At 38.3% G+C, this 16,924-nt stretch overlaps 1 protein-coding gene across 23 annotated transcripts in view; it reads right to left on the bottom strand.

Annotated features, from left to right (window-relative positions):
• GTDC1 (glycosyltransferase like domain containing 1) overlaps positions 1-16,924 on the bottom strand; it is a 496,188-nt gene that overhangs the window by 185,591 nt on the left and 293,673 nt on the right. The gene's annotated exons all lie outside the window — the stretch shown is intronic.

Below are 16,924 nucleotides of genomic sequence, written 5' to 3'. Positions count from 1 at the left end.
CATTGTCACCAAGACATTTGTAGAAATATAAAAACCGAGGTCTTGGCTAGTTACAAATTACTGTGATTCTTTCAGGTACCTTACCCTCTGGGCTAAGTCTACCCAGTCTCTCTCTTTCAAAGGGAGATTCAACGTCTACCCCTTGTTTGGCATGTAAATGAAGCTCAGTAAATACGTGTTGAATTACAAATGGAGATTAAGTACAGTAATACATGCGGAAATTCTAAAGGAAATCAACCCTGAATATACATTGGAAGGACTGATGCTGAAGCTGAAGCTCTCATACTTTGGCTACCTGATGTGAAGAGCTGACTCACTGGAAAAGACCCTGATGCTGGCAAAGATTGAAGGCAAAAGGAGAAGTGGGCGACAGAGGATGAGACGGTTGGATAGCATCATTGATCCAATGGACACGAATTTGAGCAAACTCTGGGAGATAGTATGAGACAGGAAAGCCTGGCATGCTGCAGTCCCTGGGGTTGCAAAGAGTCAGACACGACTTAGCAACTGAACAACAACTAAAATAAATGTGGAATTATCTTGTGGTCCTTGAATACTCTTTTTTTTTTTCACTGTCAGCAAACTTCTATCTTCCTTTTCACACAGCTCAGTCACCACTTCCTCAGGGAAGCCATCCTTGATTGTTCTCCCTCTGACAAACCTCCAATTATGTCCTCTGATGGCACCATATATTGATTACTTGTAGCATGTGATTACATTGAACTTTTCCTGTTTAGTTTCTGAGCTTACTTGATTACTGTCCCTGACTCTGTGAAACCCTCAGATCATCAGATAAGGCCCTCATCTCACTTGGCTCCCTCCTGCATGCCTAGCGGGCAACACAGTGCCTGCCACTTTGTGGGTACACAACACATACTCTATCTATTGAAGGAAGCAGGGAAAAGAAAAAAAAAGAAAAAGAAAAAAATGTAAATTTTCCAAAAAAATATTAATTAAGAGAATATTCTTCCTGATCTCCGCTGTGTGGGTGGAGGCAGGCGGGCAGTACAGTGGCAACTACAGCAATCATCATAAAGCCGTGAGAAATTTGTATGTTTTCTTGTGGACTTACCATACACACATTTTTAAATGGAAACTGTATAGGAAATTTAACATGCATTTTATCCCTCGATAGAAATTAAGTTTAAATTAAATTCAAAATTAAGGGACAAGTGTGTGGATTTTAAATTACTTTCTAAAGGAGTCTGAAGGAGTACAAGACGGAGAGAGAGAGTTTAGGTGATAGTAAACATACATATTAAAAAAAACTTTTTTTACCAACTTTCTGTCAGAAAAATCATCCTTCGCCCTGGCATTGACTCTGGTGACCACACAATTGAGATCTTTATAAATTTGACAGCTAATAGGGACCAGAGAAATTATTCAGTTTTACCCCTTCAATTTTCAGGTGGGAAGCCCAAAGCCAAAAAGTGCCTTTTCCAAAAGTATGTTCATGAAAATACAAGTTTCTTGAGATTTTAACATATTCTATGAGAAAAAAAAAATCTGTTTCAGTAAGCTTTATAAACACTAGATTAAATAAAGTTAGGTAGATTTCTTTACTCAAAGAGTTGTATATGCAAACATGCTTTGTGAATAACCACAGGAGATAAAAGTATGCCAGGTTGTCCCCCTCCTCCACTTAAAAAATTTTTTTTTTCCTTTGGCATGTGGGACCACAGTTCCTGACCAAGGAATGAACCCACGTGCCCCGCGTTAGAAGCGTGGAGTCTTAACCACTGGACGACCAGGGAAGCTTTTCATGAGACAGTGTCTATATCTATACCTACAGATACAGACAGGATGCATTTTAGGTAACCTTGCTCTAGAAAATTTAACTCATGGATATGATTAAGTGAGCTCTAATTTTGTCAAAGTTGGGATCAGAACCATATCTTCAGGCTCCTGGGCTTGGGAGCTTTCTACTATCAACACTCTGATAATCCCCCAAAAGAGTAAGAACAACTTTGAGCTTTCCTCCAAAATAAACAAATGTGGCAAACTATATTTTATGGCAAGTGCTTTATTTTGTTCAATAATAGAAGATAAATATATTTTCTGAGAAATAGTCACAAGTCCAATACGCCATTAGCTTATAGTCCCTGGCAGAAGGTCTTTGATATCATTCCATATGGTCACCATCTTTTTTCTGACTTCTGAGTCACTCCTATTTCTAAGTGGAGGTTTATTGGGACCAAGAAGGCAAAGGGGCAACTGTGAACACTGTGCTACCCATTTCCAACACACTGACCAGCACTTTATTAGTTTTCTTAAGCTTCTTTCAAATGACATGGTTCCTTTTTAAAGGTGACCCAGTGGGCTGAAGGCTTAAAAGCTTGTATATTGGAAACCATGTGATGAAATGTCACTGAAGCTACTTGTACACTTCTGGAAAGCTATGGCTGCCTTCTGAGGACATAGCCTACATTAGGAAATATGTGTACCTCTTATCAGCATGGTAAAAACAGGGGATATATATTCTTGATTACTAATAGTAAATATGGGATATGTAAATAATATGTCCCCTTTACTTCTATGGGCATTTTTTTCTTTAAATATTCCAGGAAAGTGAATGGAAGCTGACTTTTTGAGTATTTAAAAATGATTTGTAAACTTCAAAACAGAAAATGCTCAGTATTCAGTTCTAATTATATATACTTAATAATATATAATTATATATACACAAACATGCAAGCCTATGAGTATGAGAGCAAAGATAACTGTACCACTCAGAATACAACAAAACTCATGGCTATTGTTTTAAAGAAACTGCCCAGTGATTGTTTGACTTTATTATCACTTCTTTCTCCTAAGCTGACTGAAGCTGTCCTTCTCCTGACAATGTTCATTTATTTCACCAGACTTACATATCTTTCTAAAAGAAGAAAATAATGTTTAAAATGGTTTTTTTTTTTCTGTTTGCCCTACTCTTAAAAAAAAATTCTTCTTTTTGTCTACTGTACACACTAAAAGTATCTATGCTAACGAGCTATATATGGTACTAAGATCCTAAAATTTCATGGGTCCTCATAAAGATAAGAGGATCTTGCAAAAGACTATCAGAAAATCCAATAACTGGAACAAAAGAAAAGAAACAGAAAGATAGGATGAAACAAAATAAGAATTTATGAGGAAAGAAGCTGAAGTAGGTCTAGGTCTTAAGTAAGTCTAGAAACCCAAGAGTAGAGACTGAAAAAAGAGACTTCAGAGAAAGATATCAGGTAAAAGGAAGAACTCAGACCAAAATACCGACACACCTGCCAACGACACAAAGCTCCCTACCCATCTCAGAAAATAGCACCATCTTTGCACAGGGAGGCAGATTATCATGACTTTCATTTTACATTGAAATAATTTCTCCTCCAAAATGTACTCCAGTTATGTTGATAACTGAAAATATGTGAGTATATTTTAGAGCTGTTCACACATTTCTTTCCATCATTCATTCCTTCATTTATATCTTTAAGGAAGATACTGTGTTAGATACTGTCATGGCCCTTGAGAAATGTACAGTCCTATTTACTAAAGATGCTCAAAATTGCTAAATTGGTGAGGGAGGAGGGCGTTGAGGCATTTTAACACGTCACCAGAAGTCTGAATTCAAAACTAAACGTGAAGACTAAGCTGAGTAACAACCTTAGTTACAGTAAGTAATAAAGCTGATTTCCTGGGGTGTTTCCTAAACTATCTGTGACAAAGATTTCTTAAAATGTCTTAAGAAATAACATCAGCCCTGATATAAGTGTAGTTTTGTGAGAGCACAGTTTGAAGAGCAACACTCATCTGAATGAATAAAGACAAAAGTATTCAGTATATATCTGCCATATACTGATAGTCTGCAATACACTCTCAGAATTAAATTGTATAAAGTACAATCCTTGCTGTTAAGGAACTTATGTCCTTAATAGGAAATAAAGTTAACCATTAGACAGACTTCAAACCCCACATTTGTTCTAAGTATGAGGAAATCTCATTAGTGTCTTTTATTATTTATTTATTTAGCTGTCCAGATCTTACTTGCAGCAGGCAGGATCTTTGATCTTTGTTGAGGCACACAGAATCTTTAGTTGTAGCATGCGGGATCCAGTTCCCTGACCAGGGATTAAACCCGGGTCCCCTGCATTGGGAGCGTGGAGCCTTAGCCACTGGATCACAAGGAAGTTCCTCATTAGTATGTTATATCTGGCATTGTTCTGTGGACACAGTGATCAAGTGTGGTCTTGACTTCAAGGTGCCCATAGTCTCGTGAAGTAAAGGAAGTAAAAGGACAATTTCAGTGTTGTGTGCTGAGGATTAGGATCAGAGTGGATTGGGGGTATGTAGGAGATGATCAGGAGCCAGACTAGAGGGGGCTTCTTAGAGGAACTTTGCAAGTGAGGATGAGTCCCTGGGAGAAGGAGCACATGGCAAGCAGAAGAAAGAACCTGGGAAGGTGAGAGAAAGAAGACAAACAGAGAGACACAGAGAGAGAGCCAAGTTTGGGGAACTTGGTTCAGTAGGACAGAACTGTACTATTTCTGTTGGGGAGGGGTGAAGGGTGCTGGGAAACAAGAGAGATGAAAGATAATCACGAAGCCCCATATGCTCTGCTGTGGAGACCAGCCTTTGTTTAGATGGCAAGAAGCTACAGACGATTTTGAATGGGAGTTGGGAGAAAAGATGCCTTTTGGTTGATGGGGTTTTTTTCCAGGGAGACTTTCAACAGTATAAATGACACTTTTGTTCAGGACAGTCAGGGTGGGTGGAGAAAACAAAGGAACAAAGAGCTAGGCTGCATCCAGGCCCTAGGAGCAGTGCTCAGCAAAGAACAGGGGAGGGATGTCAGCCCAGCTTGGAGGGGGATAGTGACGGATGAGAAAGAAGTGAGATGAGAGGAGGGATTGTGGAGGGCCTTGAGGGCAGATGTACTAAGGAGCGTACATGTTACACCATGGGTCTATTAAGAGATGGCTGGAACCTGGGGGAACAGAATGTAGTGTCACTTACAGGAAAAACAAAACAGAAGCAAACAGTGGTGAGGAAAGCATAGATGAAGAGAGGCTGGTCTTAGAAAGAACATGAAGAGCTCAGTTTTGGTCTTGTCTCCTGGATTCTTCATCCCACCTCCTGACACTAAGCCCTGTAAAGGGAACTGTAACCTACCATCTCCTTTTGGCGTGTTTTTTCCTGGCCTGCCCGAATGTAGAGCAAGTGACCTGTCCACTATAAGACCTATTCAAAACACCATAGGGTTTCATAAAGAATGGCTCTACAACTGCTAACTTGGGCCAAGAGCTTCCAGACACAGTCAACGTGAGCTAAGCCTTTTCAGGTCACCTGAGGCATCTATTGCCCTCCTCCCCCACCTTTTTTTTCCCCTTTAATAGAAAACACTTGAATATCACATACATTCATTTTTGAAAGAACCACAGTTTGGAATGGTTAGTTTTCATTTAGAACAGAGTCTTTGTTCCTGGAGGAAGGCATTGCAACCCACTCCAGTCTTCTAGCCTGGACAATCCCATGGACAGAGAAGCTGGGTGGGCTATGGTCCATGGGGTCACAAAGAGTCGGACATGACTGAAAGTGATTTAGCACAGCAGCACACGGAGTTTGTGAAGTATGTGAATATGTATGTGTGCAAACATATATATTTTCAACCAAGTACAAGATGGGACCATTTTCACTAGAAAATACACAATAAACAGATCCCCTTTAAAAGTAGCCTGGCTCTGATGGCAAGGTAAAATTCTTAGGTCGGCATCTTTTCACTGTCACTTTCTAGCTAACTGACCCACAGTCCTATAAGTCATCTACTGTATTATCAGTTAACAGTGAAGCGAATCATTTGATAGAAGTTTCTTAAAAATTAATTGAACCTGCCTTTATTTTTATAGATTGTATAAAGGTATAAAGCCACATTTATGTAATCTTATCTGAAATTTTAGTGCTTCAAGACAAAGGACAATGTCTATGAAAACCTTTTAGTGTACACTACCTGTAAAATCTGGAAACAGAGCCCCACCATCTTATCAATTTTGCTAGAGGAGTGGCATTTGCTAAATTATAGCAGGAGACGGGTTTTTTTCTATTTGTTTTCTTTTCGGCTACTTAGATCAAAAGAAAGGTGTACACTTTATTTTTAATCCCATTACTTCACATGAGCCCAGAAACAACATCAAAGACAAGATATGCAGGTTTAACCATTAGCACCAACATAATCCAAAATTGAAAATCTCTTCCAGATAGTTACCTCACTTTGAAACAGATCACACTGTGGTGTTCACAGTCAACATTACTCTCTACCGTCTTATAATTTTAACTGTGGTTAAAGAAAAAAGTATCCAAGGTATGTGACTTTGCCCTGCAGTATCAAGCATCAGTTTGGAGGGCAATCTAATATTATTAAAATAAAATGCAATTCACATACACTCTTTTTTTTAGTTGGCTCAGCCGTCCATCTCAATTTCATGACAAGGAGGAAAGTGAATCAAATGCAGTTGCAAATCGTATTTGAGTCGGGCAATGCTTCTCCACATCTGAAGTCTATTGAAAGCTCATGAGTAAGAACTTGGGGAACAAATCCTTTCTGTTCAAAAGATGTGTCAGTGGAGAAATTCCCAGAAAATAGCACACAATTCATCAGAAATCACGCATTTCTATTCCAAGTCAGATAATAAAAGAAAGTTGCAGTGTTGAAGTCTTTCCAAGGGGAAGAAATACAAGTATGCAAAATAATTCATAAATATTTTGCATTAGAACATATATCATAAGCAGTGGAGACATAAAAATATTTAACAACTAAATAGCCTGGGTATCAGTCATCAGAGTGAACAGTGGCAAAGCAGCTGGTACAGATGTACTGGTATAGAGCCCCGGCATCAAAAGTGTCCAAAATGGGTAGATGAAAAGAGCTGGTTTTGTGGAAATATGCGGTGCTTGACTTCATGTTTCCCAGAAACACTGTTATCAGCATTAAACCAGCAAGAACAACTGTTCATTAAGTTTCCAGCACTTGCAGTGTACTACCACTAGTCTTTGGGATACAAAAAAGTATCTATGTATGGGGTAGCACCTATGCTTCCACCACTCCTCTATAGGGGAGACAAATTGCTCTGTACACCACAATACATAAAATAAACAAATTACAAAGTAACTCACAAGTAACCCACTTGCTTAGTGTTGAAGAGTGGCCACAAATGTTTTAGAAATTCTGAAAAGAAAGCTCTAGCTCATGACCAGGAAAAAATGGAGTTAATTCATGGAAAAGCAGCAGCTAAATTTGGACTCATAAAAATTGGGGAGAGGAGAGGGCATCTTGGGGAAAAAAATAACTGAATGCCTACTACCAGAACTGTGTGTGTGTGTGTGTGTGTGTGTGTGTGAGAGAGAGAGAGAGAGAGAGAGAGAGAGAGAGAGAGAGAGAATCAAATTACTCTCAATTAATTCTCTCAGAACTCTTTTTTTTTTTAAATTCTGTTTTCCTAAAGAGGAAACCAAGGCTCAGGGAGATTAAAAAATTTAAGACTATGCATCTATTAAGTGGTATATCCAAGATTTGAATCCTCTAGTTCATCTAAAGTTCATGTTCTTTCCATATATCACAGTGCATCAACTAGAAGGAAAGACAACCAAAAAAAGTGCAAAAGTAGAAAGAAATGTAGATGATATATTCAAAACTTGGAGAAAGAAGGATGAGTGTATCCACTGGAGTTCACAGAGGGGAATAGTAAGTGATGGGGCAGGCAGAAAGAGAACAGATGGCGTCAGGTGGCAGGTTGAGGAACGGGGCTTTCATTTGCAGGTAGTAGCAACAATGGCACCCCACTCCAGGACTCTTGCCTGGAAAATCCCATGGACGGAGGAGCCTGGTAGGCTGCAGTCCATGGGATCGTGAAGAGTCGGATACGACTGAGCGACTTTACTTTCACTTTTCACTTTCATGCATTGGAAAAGGAAATGGCAACCCACTCTGGTGTTTTTGCCTGGAGAATCCCAGGGATGGGGGAGCCTGGTGGGCTGCCGTCTATGGGGTCCCACAGAGTCGGACACGACTGAAGCAACTTAGCATCATCAGTAGCAACAAAAAAATTCAATGTAATAGGGTTATATTGGGTGATCTTTTAAGAAGGTTAATTTACCCACAGGGTATAGGAAAGATGAGCCGAGGAACAAAACGAAACAGGTTAAAGTTAGAAGCACAACAAACTATAACAGGAAACTGTTGACACTACTCAGTCTTTATTATATTGATTCCAATAAAAACTGAAGAGTGCCAGGGACTTCCCTGGTGGCTCAGTGATTAAGACTTCGCATTTCCAATGCAGGGAAGGTGGGTTCAATCCCTGGTCAAGGAACTAAGACCCCATATGCTACTTAGGCCAAAAAAAAAAAGCAACAAATGTGAGACATACTTTCTAACTAGTTATGATACATGTTCACGGCTGATTTTACAATTTTCAAATTACTAAATTTGATCCTAGGCTGAGCTATTAAAGTTCATATGGAATTGAAGGGCTGTCTTTTAGTATTATACATGGAGAATCATAACCAATCTCAATGACCAGGCTCCCCACGTGGATGTAAACAAACAATGTACTAACACTATTAAACAAAACCTTTAGGACACAGGACCACCGGATGGAATATTGAAACATGAGAAATGTTGCTAACATTTTCAGACCAAAAGGCCATGTTAATTTTATCAACTTATGAGAGTTTTATGTTTCCACAGAGTGAAATATTAGCTAAACAAAAAATGCTATTAGCTAAATAAGAAAAGTTCGAGAAACTGCTTTTCAAGGCCACCATACTCCAACTGGCCAAAAGACCTTTGTTACAGAAAAATCCTTTTCATCATCCGAAGTTTTATTCTTTACTGGATTCTTCTGAGCATTCTGCCACTCAAGTCTTGCTCCAACACCATTTAAGGAGTTTTTGTTTTCCATTATTTTTTTAAACTGAAGGGTAGATGATCCATGATTGTATCAAATGCCTATTTCTACTCTTGCAACAGATCAGATCAGATCAGTTGCTCAGTCCTGTCCGACTCTTTGCGACCCCATGAATCGCAGCACGCCAGGCCTCCCTGTCAATCACCAACTCCCGGAGTTCACTCAGACTCATGTCCATCGATTCAGTGATGCCATCCAGCCATCTCATCCTCTGTCGTCCCCTTCTCCTCTTGCCTCCAATCCCTCCCAGCATCAGAGTCCTTTCCAATGAGTCAACTCTTCGCATGAGGTGGCCAAAGTACTGGAGTTTCAGCTTTAGCATCATTCCTTCCAAAGAAATCCCAAGGCTGATCTCCTTCAGAATGGACTGGTTGGATCTCCTTGCAGTCCAAGGGACTCTCAAGAGTCTTCTCCAACACCACAGTTCAAAAGCATCAATTCTTCGGTGCTCAGCCTTCTTCACAGTCCAACTCTCACATCCATACATGACCACAGGAAAAACCATAGCCTTGACTAGACAGACCTTTGTTGGCAAAGTAATGTCTCTGCTTTTGAATATGCTATCTAGGTTAGTCATAACTTTCCTTCCAAGGAGTAAGTGTCTTTTAATTTCATGGCTTCAGTCACTATCTGTAGTGATTTTGGAGCCCAGAAAAATAAAGTCTGACACTATTTCCACTGTTTCCCCATCTATTTCCCATGAAGTGATGGGACCGGATGCCATGATCTTCGTTTTCTGAATGTTGAGCTTTAAGCCAACTTTTTCACTCTCCACTTTCACCTTCATCAAGAGGCTTTTTAGTTCCTCTTCACTTCCTGCCATAAGGGTGGTATCATCTGCATATCTGAGGTTATTGATATTTCTCCCGGCAACCTTGATTCCAGCTTGTGTTTCTTCCAGTCCAGCGTTTCTCATTATGTACTCTGCATAGAAGTTAAATAAACAGGGTAACAATATACAGCCTTGACGTACTCCTTTTCCTATTTGGAACCAGTCTGTTGTTCCATGTCCAGTTCTAACTGTTGCTTCCTGACCTGCATATAGGTTTCTCAAGAGGCAGGTCAGGTGGTCTGGTATTCTCATCTCTTGAAGAATTTTCCACAGTTTATTGTGATCCACACAGTCAAAGGCTTTGGCATAGTCAACAAAGCAGAAATAGATGTTTTTTTGGAACTCTCTTGCTTTTTCCATGATCCAGCGGATTAAACTTAAAACCATTATTCTAAATATGCGTGTGAAAACTATATAATGTGATACAGCCTACTTTAAGAAGAAAAGTTACCTCAAAAAACATGAATGACTGTTCAATTTTGAGGTAAATGAGCTTGATTTATTTTAAAACCTGATAAAATCACATAATACAGAAAAGTAAGCAGAAAAGACTAAAGAAAAAGGGGTTTCCTTAGAAGGTTGCCCATTTAACTCTCATTAAATATTCCTGGAAAACAGTTAATACACAGGGTCTTCTGCCATAACTGGACAAGAGAGCCATCCTGAAAGCTCCATCCAAAGACAGTCAGGAGACTGCACAGAATCAGGAAGCAAAGGCAGTGCTTATGTAATATGCTGATAAAGTCTATCATTTTTTATGCCAAGTTATAAGTCACCCACAATATTCATATCAGTATTTATTTCAGTTTGCTTTTCTGATTCATGATGAAATCATCATGCAAGGCTACAGGATCTTACAAATGTAGATAGAATTTACATGATTTGAAGATTTCTAAAATGCCACTGGGTTCTATTTCACATGAGCTAGAGTCGTTTTCTGACAACTAGTATCATTGTCATCTCTTTTTCTTCCTAACAATATTCTACGACATGTGTAAACTTCCAGCTTGATTTTGGGGGGGGGGTCAAATATTTGATAAGTATTTCATTATAAAGATTAAGAAAATTATGGAAAAGGCATGATGTTCAGGAAACTGTGTGGAGTCCTGGATCACCTGACTTATGCATCCTATAGCAGTCACTAAATGCTAGGGGCTTTCTGTCCCTCCAGATAGTCAGATGAAGATTTTTTGTTCTCTATTTGTGAAGCAATTTGCTTATTTGTCTCAAACTACCTTTTTTGGTGGAGAGACAATGAAGTACTTAATCCTTTTACTCAAAGCATAGTGTAAAACTAATAAGACAAAAAGAAAAGAAAAAAATAACCGCTTAACTGAAAATTGCAGTCCTTGGGAAACTTAAAGGATTTTAATGACAAGACATGTCAGGATTCCTTCTGCAGATAACACTGTATTATCTCAATATCAGCCTAAATGAATATACATTGTCAGATGGGAAAACAAACAGTTAGACCAGTACATGCTTTGTAAATTAATAATGACAGCAACCCATGCAAGTGGGTATTTGTTGCTATTTAGTAACATTTTATGGTAGCACCCTTTCAGTGTTTATTGCTATTATTAGAAAGAGACCATTACAAGGAAATTGACATGTGCTTTTCATTTTGAAAATATATTTCTCATTCTTGAACTTTACCTGATACGGCATCAAGAGATGGAAAAACCAATCTATCATCCATCACTCAACAGCACAAAACAATTTTAACTTGTGGTAAGTTCTTTCTTCACTATTAAGGGAAATACCAAATCATTCTATGCCATTGGATTAATTCTTGGGAAGTTCACTGAGTCTTTAAAGAATGAAATAAGTGGATGTTTCAACCAGATGATAGAATGCTATTTCTCACAGTAGTTTGAAATCTATTTTAACACAGTGAAGACACAAAGTATGTACTAAATGCCCAGTGGATGCCTCCCGAGATTAGTTGCTGAAAAGAAATAATACAAAGGCCCTGGGGAGTCAATAAACTAACATGGAGCTAGGTGTGCATACCTCAAAACAGCTTGGGAGTAACATAATACATTATACAGCCAAGTGATGAACTGAGTGATTAATACATATGGGCTATAGGAATTCAGAGATGGGAAGGAACAATGTGGGACGGAGTAGCTCGGGAGGATTACATGCCAAATGGAGAAAATGGGCCTTCGTTTGTCTTTCAAATATTCGGTCACTTAAGTGTCTCTTGAGCTCATCCTCTATGCTAAGTCCAGTGGCAAACAAGGTAGAAAGAGTCCTGTGATGTCTCCAGACTATTCAAGAGTGGTGGAGGTGTGGGCAGGGTCAGTAACCCAAGAATTGCAGAAATAAAGTACTCCAATGAGTTACAGAAAAGTATTAAAATTCTACAAAGAAAATACATGCAGCTTAAAATATATCACTGTAATGACATGCTCCTTTAAAATAAACTGAGGTACCAAAAAGCCCCATGATTCATCTTGATTTTATTAGTGGCTGGCCTGTGATCTCAGATCAATGGTACAAGTGTTATGGTTCTGGTTCGCCTGGTTCCCTGCCTCCTTCAGCACATCCCTCCCCACCACACACACACACACACACACACAGATTCTTATTTGCAATATACATTTTTAAAATGCAACATCTACTTTTCAACTCATAGTTAAAGTGATGGGGCAGCTATATCTTCAGAAGAAAGTGAAGAGACAGTTTGCCTACTGGTGTTAGCATTTTTTGTAGCTATTCCTGGCACTGGGCAACACATGTTTTTAATAAACTTGTAAAAACAGTGTAGATCTAGCTGTAAATATATTTTGCTTGGTAATGTAGACTGAATATAATGATTAGATTGACAGCTGTTGAGTTCCCCCACCCTGCTCAAAAAAATCACAGTAAAATATAAAGAGACATAGTTTGAATGATGAGGGTCAAAACAGTATCATGATACCAACACTGTGTTGATAATTATTGTTTATGACAACAGTCAATTTACAGTAAAAACAGGCTGTTGTTTCCTTTGTTCACAGCATTACATCTTTTATTTAGTCTCTTAGAAATATCTAGCTCCACATGAAGTAGTCTATATCTATAATTAGAACTAGGCCATGCAATCAAATGCCTGTCAATATTGTGGTAAATAGCTAAAAAACAGGATAAAAATTGAAGATGCTGATGCATGACTACGGACAATTATCCTTTCAAGCAATATATTTTATTTTCATTATTATCAATAAGATGCAATGACCACAAAAAATATGTAAGTAAAAGGTAAATATATATATATATAATAAATAGAATAATGAGTACCATCTACTAAAAGGACATTAACTTTCAGTGAGTTAAATCCAAACTTAGTATTAATATAAAAACATTTAAAAACTTTGCAAAGATACTCAGTAGAAATTCTCTGAGTTTTTAAGTTTCACTTTCTAAGATTAACAGACATAATATATAAAAATCTATTTATTAACAATTCCTTGTCCAAAAGCTCTACTTTAATAGCTAAAGTAACATTGTGAAGTTCTCATCCAGAAGAGATTCACATAGAATATCAGCAGCCTAATAATGTCTCATGGCAAAATATCAGAGATCAATATTCCTCAGATTTGAAATACTTAAGACAAATCTTACATTTAGTATATCAAGAGAAATCTGTTGTATACATTGGTGAATATAATTAATTAAGCCATCTATTTAATAAGGACAGTTCAGTTCAGTCGCTCATTCATGTCCAACACTTTGTGACCCCATGGACTGCAGCACAACAGGCCTCCCTGTCCATCACCAACTCCAGGAATATACTCAAACTCATGTCCATTGAGTCAGTGATGCTATCCAACAATCTGATCCTCTGTCGTCCCTTTCTCCTCCCGCCTTCAATCTTTCCCAGCATCTGGGTCTTTTCCAATGAGTCAGTTCCTCCCATCAGGTGGCCAAAGTATTGGAGTTTCAGCTTCAGCATCAGTCCTTCCAATGAATATTCAGGACTAATTTCCTTTAGGATGGACTGGTTGGATCTCCTTGCAGTCCAAGGGACTCTTAAGAGTCTTCTCCAACACCACAGTTGTAAAGCATCAATTCTTCAGTGCTTAGGTTTCTTCACAGTCCAACTCTCATATCCATACATGACTACTGGAAAAACCATAGCCTGGACTAGGTGGACCTTTGTTGGCAAAGTAATGTCTCTGCTTTTTAATATGCTATCTAGGTTGGTCATAACTTTCCCTTCAAGGAGCAAACATCTTTTAATTTCATGGCTGCAGTCACCGTTTGCAGTGATTTTGGAGCTCAAGAAAATAAAGTCTGTCACTGTTTCCACTCCCCATCTATATGCCATGAAGTGGTGGGACCGGATGCCATGATCTTCGTTTTCTGAATGTTGAATTTTAAGCCAACTTTTTCACTCTCCTCTTTCACTTTCATCAAGAGGCTCTTTAGTTCTTCTTCAATTTCTGCCATAAGGGTGGTGTCATCTGCATATCTGAGGTTATTGATATTTCTCCTGGCAGTCTTGATTCCCACTTGTGCTTCATCCAGCCCAGTGTTTCTCATGATGTACTCTGCATATAAGTTAAATAAGCACGGTGACAATATACAGCCCTGATGTACTCCTTTCCCAATTTGGAACCAGTGTTATTCCATGTCCAGTTCTAACTGTTGCTTCCTGACCTGCATAGAGGCTTCTCAAGAGGCAGCTCAGGTGGTCTGGTATTCCCATCTCTTTCAGAACTTTCCACAGTTTGTTGTGATCCACACAGTCAAAGGCTTTGGCATAGTCAATAAAGCAGAAATAGATGTTTTTTTGGAACTCTCTTGCTTTTTCGATAATCTAACGGATGTTGGCAATTTGATCTCTGGTTCCTCTGCCTTTTCTAAAACCAGCTTGAACATCTGGAAGTTCACAGATCATGTATTGTCGAAGTCTGGCTTGGAGAATTTTGAGCATTACTTTACTAGCGTGTGAGATGAGCGCATTTGTGTGGTAGTTTGAGCATTCTTTGGCATTGCCTTTCTTTGTGACTGGAATGAAAACTGACCTTTTTCTAGTACAGTGGGCACATAATATACTTAACTATATGATGGGTAATGTGAATGTGGGAGAGAAGGAAGGCATATGTATAAAAAAATTCTCTCTTCTAGAAACCCCAAATTTTAGAATGTTTACAGAGAACCACAAATGTATATACTGTCTTATCCAACACTACCAATAATGTCTAGATTTGGAATTAAGTTGTAATCAACATTAGTACTGACTAATTTCACTGTCTTTTTTTTTTTTTCCTCTGACGACAAGACAAAGCTACTAAGAGATCTTTTAAACATTAACTATATGTAGGGGACAAGGTAAATTATTAGAACAAGAACAACCGTCTACAGTTTTAGATAGGCTGTTGAGAGAAAAATGTTCTATATGTCCCCAAAGGGAAACAGAACATTGAGGAAGCTATAAGAAGAGAGATTTTGGTTCCAGGGAAAAATAAATTAGAAAAATAAATTCTAATAGTCAGAGTTGTCCAGAAATAAATCAGCCACTTTCATAGGTAATGAGTTCTCTTCATATACGAAGCAAATGTTGGCAGAGTATCCCACTACTAGGTAGTGGGAATGATATGAAGAGTATTGAAACAGTTGAGAGAGCAAGCCTTTATGATTCAACGGGTTAAAAGTTAGTAATGATGACAGAATTACAAAGCATATAACTTCAAATTTGAGACAAGAAGGACAATTAATATTTTTAATTTAATTTTTCTTCATTCTTGTTTTAAATGATAGTAACTGAGGCTTGACAGTTTACTTAACTCTCATAGAAATCTATTCATGTTTCTCAAAATAGACTTACATCTCATTTTTGGTCAGCAGTCAGCTGTACTAGTGAAATTGGTTCATTTTCCTTTTAATCAGTGTAGAACCCACACACATACACACAATTTATTTTGTCTTCATTGTTTCGAAATTGTCCTTCAGATTAAAAAAATATATAATAATATATCAAAAGCATCTTTCTGATGAGTAAATATGAACCTATTTCATTCTTTTTAACAACTGCATAGTTATTCCACTGGATATATGTAACATCATCTATACTAATGCATTTACTTTGTTTATAAAATATTACAAAAAATTTTGTAGTGTTTTATAGTATTGTAATACTATTTGGCCGTGGAATACAGAATGAGGCAGGGCAAAGACTAATAGAGTTTTGCCAAGAAAATGCACTGGTCATAACAAACACCCTCTTCCAACAACACAAGAGAAGACTCTATACATGGACATCACCAGATGGTCAACACCGAAATCAGATTGATTATATTCTTTGCAGCCAAAGATGGAGAAGCGCTATACAGTCAGCAAAAGCAAGACCAGGAGCTGACTGTGGCTCAGACCATGAGCTCCTTATTGCCAAATTCAGACTTAAATTGAAGAAAGTAGGGAAAACCACTAGACCATTCAGGTATGACCTAAATCAAATCCCTTATGATTACACAGTGGAAGTGAGAAATAGATTTAAGGGCCTAGATCAGATAGATAGAGTGCCTGATGAACTATGGAATGAGGTTTGTGACACTGCACAGGAGACAGGGATCAAGACCATCCCCATGGAAAAGAAATGCAAAAAAGCAAAATGGCTGTCTGGGGAGGCCTTACAAATAACTGTGAAAAGAAGAGAGTGAAAAGCAAAGCAGAAAAGGAAAGATAAACATCTGAATGCAGAGGTCCAAAGAATAGCAAGAAGAGATAAGAAAGCCTTCTTCAGCAATCAATGCAAAGAAATAGACAAAAACAACAGAATGGGAAAGACTAGAGATCTCTTCAAGAAAATCAGAGATATCAAAGGAGCATTTTATGCAAAGATGGGCTCGATAAAGGACAGAAATGGTATGGACCTAACAGAAGCAGAAGATATTAAGAAGAGATGGCAAGAATACACAGAAGAACTGTACAAAAAAGATCTTCACAACCCAGATAATCACAATGGTGTGATCACTCACCTAGAGCCAGACATCCTAGAATGTGAAGTCAAGTGGGCCTTAGAAAGCATCACTACGAACAAAGCTAGTGGAGGTGATGGAATTCCAGTTGAGCTATTTCAAATCCTGAAAGATGATGCTGTCAAAGTGCTGCACTCAATATGCCAGCAAATTTGGAAAACTCAGCAGTGGCCACAGGACTGGAAAAGCTC

This window comes from Bos taurus, chromosome 2 (assembly GCF_002263795.3).
Source record: "Bos taurus isolate L1 Dominette 01449 registration number 42190680 breed Hereford chromosome 2, ARS-UCD2.0, whole genome shotgun sequence".
NCBI classification, from domain to species: domain Eukaryota; kingdom Metazoa; phylum Chordata; class Mammalia; order Artiodactyla; family Bovidae; genus Bos; species Bos taurus.
This window is presented reverse-complemented; position numbering and strand designations above follow the sequence as displayed.